The sequence below is a fragment of the Marmota marmota genome, unplaced genomic scaffold, assembly GCF_001458135.2.
Source record: "Marmota marmota marmota unplaced genomic scaffold, marMar, whole genome shotgun sequence".
In the NCBI taxonomy this organism is placed as follows: Eukaryota; Metazoa; Chordata; class Mammalia; order Rodentia; family Sciuridae; genus Marmota; species Marmota marmota.
The window spans coordinates 20,914,929-20,921,117 of NW_025999960.1; the positions used below are offsets into that span (position 1 = coordinate 20,914,929).

At 34.0% G+C, this 6,189-nt stretch overlaps 1 pseudogene; it reads left to right on the forward strand.

The window, feature by feature from the left end:
- The first annotated feature begins 4,341 nt into the window (after positions 1–4,341).
- Positions 4,342–5,295, forward strand: LOC107148775 (annotated as a pseudogene).
- The last annotated feature ends 894 nt before the right edge of the window (positions 5,296–6,189 follow it).

The following is a 6,189-nucleotide window of genomic DNA, read 5'->3' on the forward strand; positions in this document are numbered from 1 at the left end:
TACTGCCAGATGCCATTTGGCAGAGTATGCCACAACCTATTCATAAATATGGAAGAGACACTTCATTTAGATAGTGTAATGATCTCCAGCATATGCTTCTTTTTGACAGCTTTATACAAGTATAATTTATAATATAAATTGCATATACTTGAAATATTCAATTTGATGTGATAAGATACATGCATACCATGAAGACATTATCAGAATTGAAGTAATGAAGAGATCCATCAGCTCCCAAAATTTGTTTCCCTTTTAGCTTTTGGTTTTCTTTCTTTGTTTGTTGTGTTTAGTCCTTTGTTTTGGTAAAAACACTTAACAGGACATATATTCTCTTTAATTTTTTCAGTGCTCAAATTAGCAGTGCTAATAATGGCACCATGTTGCACAGCAGATCTCTAGACTTACTTATCTTGCATACTGAAATTTTATAGCATCAGAACAGCTCTCCATTTCCCCTCCATCTGCTTCTGACAACCTCCCTTCTGAATCTCTATTTCTTTCAATCTGACAATGTTAAATACTTCACGGAAGTGGAATCTTGCAACATTTGCCCTTCTGTAACTCATTTCACTTTGATAATATCTTCCAGGTTATTTATATTGTTGCATATTGCAGGGTTTCCTTCTTTTTAAAGTTGAATAATATTGCAGTGTGTGTGTGTGTGTGTGTGCCTGCCACATTTTCTTTTAATCCACTTATGTGTTGACAAAATCAGGGTTGTTTCAATGTCTTTGCTGTTTTCAGTTTTGCTACAATGAACACAGGGATGCAGATTTTTCTTTGGGATACTTATTTTTATTTTTTTGGAAATATGACAAAAAGTGGGATTCCTAGATTACAGCCATTCTATTGCTAGTTTTCTGAGGAAATATCATAATGTTTTCTATAGTAACTATACCAGGTTACATTCCCACCAAAAAGGGGTACAGATTCCAATTTCTCCACATACTCATCAAAACATATCTTAGTTGTTGGTAATAGATTCCATAAGAGATATAAGAGACATCTGATTGTAGTTCACAACTTATTATTAGTTGTTAGAATTACTTTTTTTTACTGTGCGACTCCAAATACCCACAATTCCCAGGGTAGCAAAGATCTTAAGCGAGGATCACACCTCCTGAAGGATAGATAGCAAAATCACCAGAAAAGAGAAGTTTAAGAAAAACTTTAACTTTTCCCTCTCACGCAGCCTTTACTTCATCCTGTATGTAGTTTCTATTCACTGCAAAAGAAAAATCAACTTCTATTGTAGTATTGTGTTCCTTATCTCAAAAATGTTGGATCCTAAGAAATTTATAATTTAATAACATTTTAGGTGACTTGATGGACTGGAAGAATGGAGAAAACAGAAGGAAACCTGGCCAGGCAAAGAAAAGTTGAATAAGAGTTTTTCAGACTGTGAATGTTATGGGCCACAGAAATGTGATGACATTTTTTTTCTCTCTTACAAAAGGTAGGTAGGTTTATTTATTTATCTCTATGGTAAACATTTTTTTTTCTCTAGAAACACTACCACTAAATTTGATTTTAAAAAATACAGAAAACTAGTCAGCTAGAGGAACATTCTAATATGGATATAAAGAGATGTGTAGAATTAATACATGATCACGGAAAGTCTGTAACACTAGTTGCATTCTGGTTATATCAGCAAATATACTTGGAGTGTCAGTATGAGAGAAATGGTTTGGGATATAGATAGGAAAGTAAATTAAACAAAGAAAAAAAAAACTCCCTTGGTTACAATCACAGGATTTAACAGCAATTCTAATCTTCCAAAGGGAAGATATAAGAGAGCCTTTTAGATATGTGTTATCTGAAACATTCTCTATTTTTTGAAAAATTAAAATACAAGTTACAGTTACATAAAGGTACATTAAATTATTCCTTCAAAAATTATTAAACATGAGTTATGTATCAGGTACTCTTTTTTTTAGCCATGAATGACATAACCGAAAAAGAACAAACTTCCTATTTTTAGAGTACATTTCCTATTGACCCTAAAAATCAAATAATCTTGAGAATATTCAGGTAGTCTTCAGCTTCTTGAATGTATCTGTTCATTTTATATAAGTGGGTCACTATTGATTTTAGTAAAAAACATAGAAAGTCTATCTCAGGAGATTAAATCTTTAGACATGCAGTAGGTGGTTTCAGACAAAGAAAAATCAAGAAGTGAAACTATTGCAGTCTCAAAAAATGACATATGGGAAACAATTCTGTAAAATGGTGGAAAATCCTAATTAAGTATCTAAAAAGGAAGAGGTCAGGAAAGAGTTTATCAGACACAGGAAAGCAAATAGCAGCTGCAGAGAGGGAATTAGTTATTAAGAGTAAAGGCAGAGTCGTTCACAAGCTGGGAAAACCCTGGGAAAGGAGAATCTTTACAGTTTAAAACTGGGTGTAATCAGGTCTTTGTTTTAAAAGTATTCAAAATGAAAGAGTAGTTTAAGCACATATGAAAATAAGAACGTTGAACCAAGTGATCAGAATAGGCATTAAGGAGTACAAGTTTCCCCAGTATGTAGACAATGCTGCTTTGTTCTGTCCCTAAATTTATTATATAAGCCAAGATATAAGGATATTTAATAGTGTATACAATATGGTTTCTACTTCAGATAAATTTACAGAAACATACAGGAGAAATGTAATTACAGTGCACAGCAAAATACAGTGTGATGTATTCCATGACTGGACAAACAACACGTACTTGGAAATACCACAGGAGCACAATTTCACATGCTTTGGGTTCATGAGTGAAGATTTCCTGAAAGAACTGATACGTATGGGGAACGTGGAAGGACTAATAGGTATTAATCAAAAGATTAGCCTGTGCAGAGGAGAAAGCATATAGAACTGAAGAAGACTTTCAAGTAGTCAGTGTTAGTGGAACTCAAGCCCTAAGGAAGACAGGTAAGAAAATGACAAGTGTTGAAGTGAAAAAAACAAAGAAGGTACTTTCCATAAGAGCCTTGCAGGTTAAAAAAAAGATATTTTTTTCTATATTAAAACTTAGTTAACACTGGAAGAAGATATGGTAAATCATTTAGAGCATATGGTAATTGAGATGTGGACACACAACTTGTAATGTTTAGAGCATCCTCAGATTTGGTATCCACAGAGGGTCCTAGAACAACCCAGAAATGACCGATATGTTTAACATTTTATAGAGAATAGATCTCATCTTTGGGGTACATCATATAAGGTTAAACAAATGAATTGATGAAATCATTTATAGAAAGCATAGAGAAAGAAGAATAACAAACAGAACATAAGAAGTGAGAGGTCTGAAAACAGGATATTGGGGAGGACCAATATTTCACATGTGAATAGAAAAAAGAGAGACATTAAAAATAGCAATCTAATGCTAGGAGGAAAATCAGAAATATGATATAGGAACCACTTAAAGAATGACCAAACTTTGCTTTTTAATGCTGCTGCAATTTCAGGCAAGATAAAAACTAAAATGTGTCATTGTCTAACAGAAATAAATTCATTGGGGTGTTGGGAAAGCTATAGGGAGTTGCAAGTGAAAGTCACAATATAACTGTTTAAAGCCTCAATGGAATGAAGATGAACTGAGGAGACACTAAAGTCTTTTCAAAGGAATTAAAAGCATCATGAAAAAAAGACAAGTCCTAGAAGGCTATGTTTATTGATGTTAAATAAAAATTAAATTCTAGGTTTCGAGAGAAAAGGGGGAACAATCAATAACTGATCACATATGAATGCATAAGAAAATACTTGTTTTGTAAATATCTTGGACATTTCCTTGCAGTATGTGTAAATTAGTTTTATATCAAACCATCCATATGTTCTAGAATTTCCACTATAAGGAATCCTGTTGTTGTCATTATCATTTGTTTGTTTTTCAGAAGAAATATATCTTATCCTTAAAACAATCCCCAGATAATAACAGTGAAAAGAATCCATGCTCTTAGTTACCTGGATATGCCCTGTATCCAGAGTTTGCTTGGACAAAGAACTATTAGCCTCCCATGAAATGACATCTTTCTGTACCCATCTGGAAATCCAGTCCATGTAATAAGTTGTTTGTGACAAATAAACTACATATGTAAATTCTGTAGGAACAAATGATAAAAGAAAAAGTTGAATGTTTTACCATAATGTGAATCCTTAAGGAAATCTCCACTGCTCATCCACATATAATTCAGGAAGGCTATTGGAATAGTAAAAACATTAATTATGATGTGAAAACAGAAAATAAACAAGCTGATTTGCTTGGCTTCTATATGCACAGTCTTTCGCTGTATAATTTAAATGTCTGTTTCTTCATAAAATTTTTATTTTTTTTACACAAAGATTAGATAACTGTCAAAGTTCTATGATGAGGAACCACACAGCAATAACCACTTTCATCCTGCTGGGACTGACAGATGACCCAAAACTGCAAGTTCTGCTTTTTATCTTTCTGTTGCTCACCTACATGTTGAGTGTAACAGGGAACCCGACTATTATCACCCTCACATTGGTGGATCCCCATCTGAAGACACCTATGTACTTCTTCCTCAGAAACTTTTCCTTCCTAGAAGTTTCATTTACTACTGTCTGTATCCCTAGATTCCTGTACAGTTTATCAACTGGAGACAATACTGTTACCTACAATGCTTGTGCAAGTCAGATATTTTTTGTTTTTCTCTTTGGAGCAACAGAATTTTTTCTCCTGGCAGCCATGTCCTATGATCGCTATGTGGCCATCTGTAAACCCCTTCATTATATGTCCATCATGAACAACAGAGTGTGCACCTTATTAGTCCTCTCCTGCTGGGTAGCTGGCTTGATGATTTTGTCCCACCCCTTAGCTTAGGCCTCCAGCTTGAATTCTGTGATTCTAATGCCATTGATCATTTCAGCTGTGATGCAAGTCCCCTCCTAAAGATCTCCTGCTCAGACACATGGATACTAGAACAGATGGTTATCATTGTGGCTGTATTTGGGCTCATTATTACCCTAGTCTGTGTGGTTCTGTCATACACATACATCATCAGGACCATTCTGAGATTCCCCTCTGATCAGCAAAGGAAAAAGGCCTTTTCCACCTGCTCCTCCCACATGATTGTGGTTTCCATCACCTATGGCAGCTGCATCTTCATCTACATCAAGCCATCAGCAAAGGAAGAGGTGGCCATAAATAAAGGAGTTTCAGTTCTCACCTCTTTTGTAGTGCCCTTGCTGAACCTTTTCATTTATACCTTGAGGAATAAGCAAGTGAAACATGCTTTCAATGACTGCATAAAGAATATTGTGTTTCTCTCAAAGAAGCAGAAGTTTTGATGAATCAAAGGAAAATAAAACATTCTGCAACTGTTTTACTGCTGCTTCTCACTTACTTCATGGTTTCTTTTCTACATTTCAGTCAGATTAGCCTTCTCAATAATATTTAATATTTCATACTGACCACAACTTTATTAAACTCTTTATAACTTCAAATCAAATTCACACACCTTGTTTACCTTTATTGTGAAATTGAAATATATAACTTCCAAGGAATTCTGTTTTTCTCCACTTATAAGGTAGGGAAGTACAGAAAATAACATTTCTCTAGGGAAGGAAAATAATATTAAAAATTTGTGTAAATTTTCTATGGGTTAAATTATATGGCAATAGTGCTAGTCACTTTCTTTCTGTAATAAAAGTCGCAAAATGAACAACACAAATGCAACCATCAAAAAAACAAAACAAAACAAAACAAAACAACCCAGCAGAGACATGCTGAAAATAATAAACTGAATAAGACATTCCAGGTCCGTTAAACTAATTGGGAAAAAAAGATGTCTACAGTAGTTTATGATTAATCAGAATTGAAGAAGTAGACATATTGTTATAATTACTGACAAGATTTACTTGATATTTCCTTATATAAAAGAGCAATATCACTTAAAAGATAAATACTTAATTTAAAGCAATATAAACATAAAATAACCTATTATGGGTTAGTAATACACAATAGTTGCATAAAAGGTAATTGGGACACCAAACTTTAATTTCCCACAAATAGGAAAACTAGTTAAATCAACACAAAAAATATATAAAGGTGTGTGTGTGTGTGTGATTTCCTGAGTGGAGGGTATACCAGGGATTGAATTCAGGGGCACTTGACCACTGAACCACGTCCCCAGCCCTATTTTGTATTTTATTTAGATACAGGGTCTCACAAGTTGCTTAGCA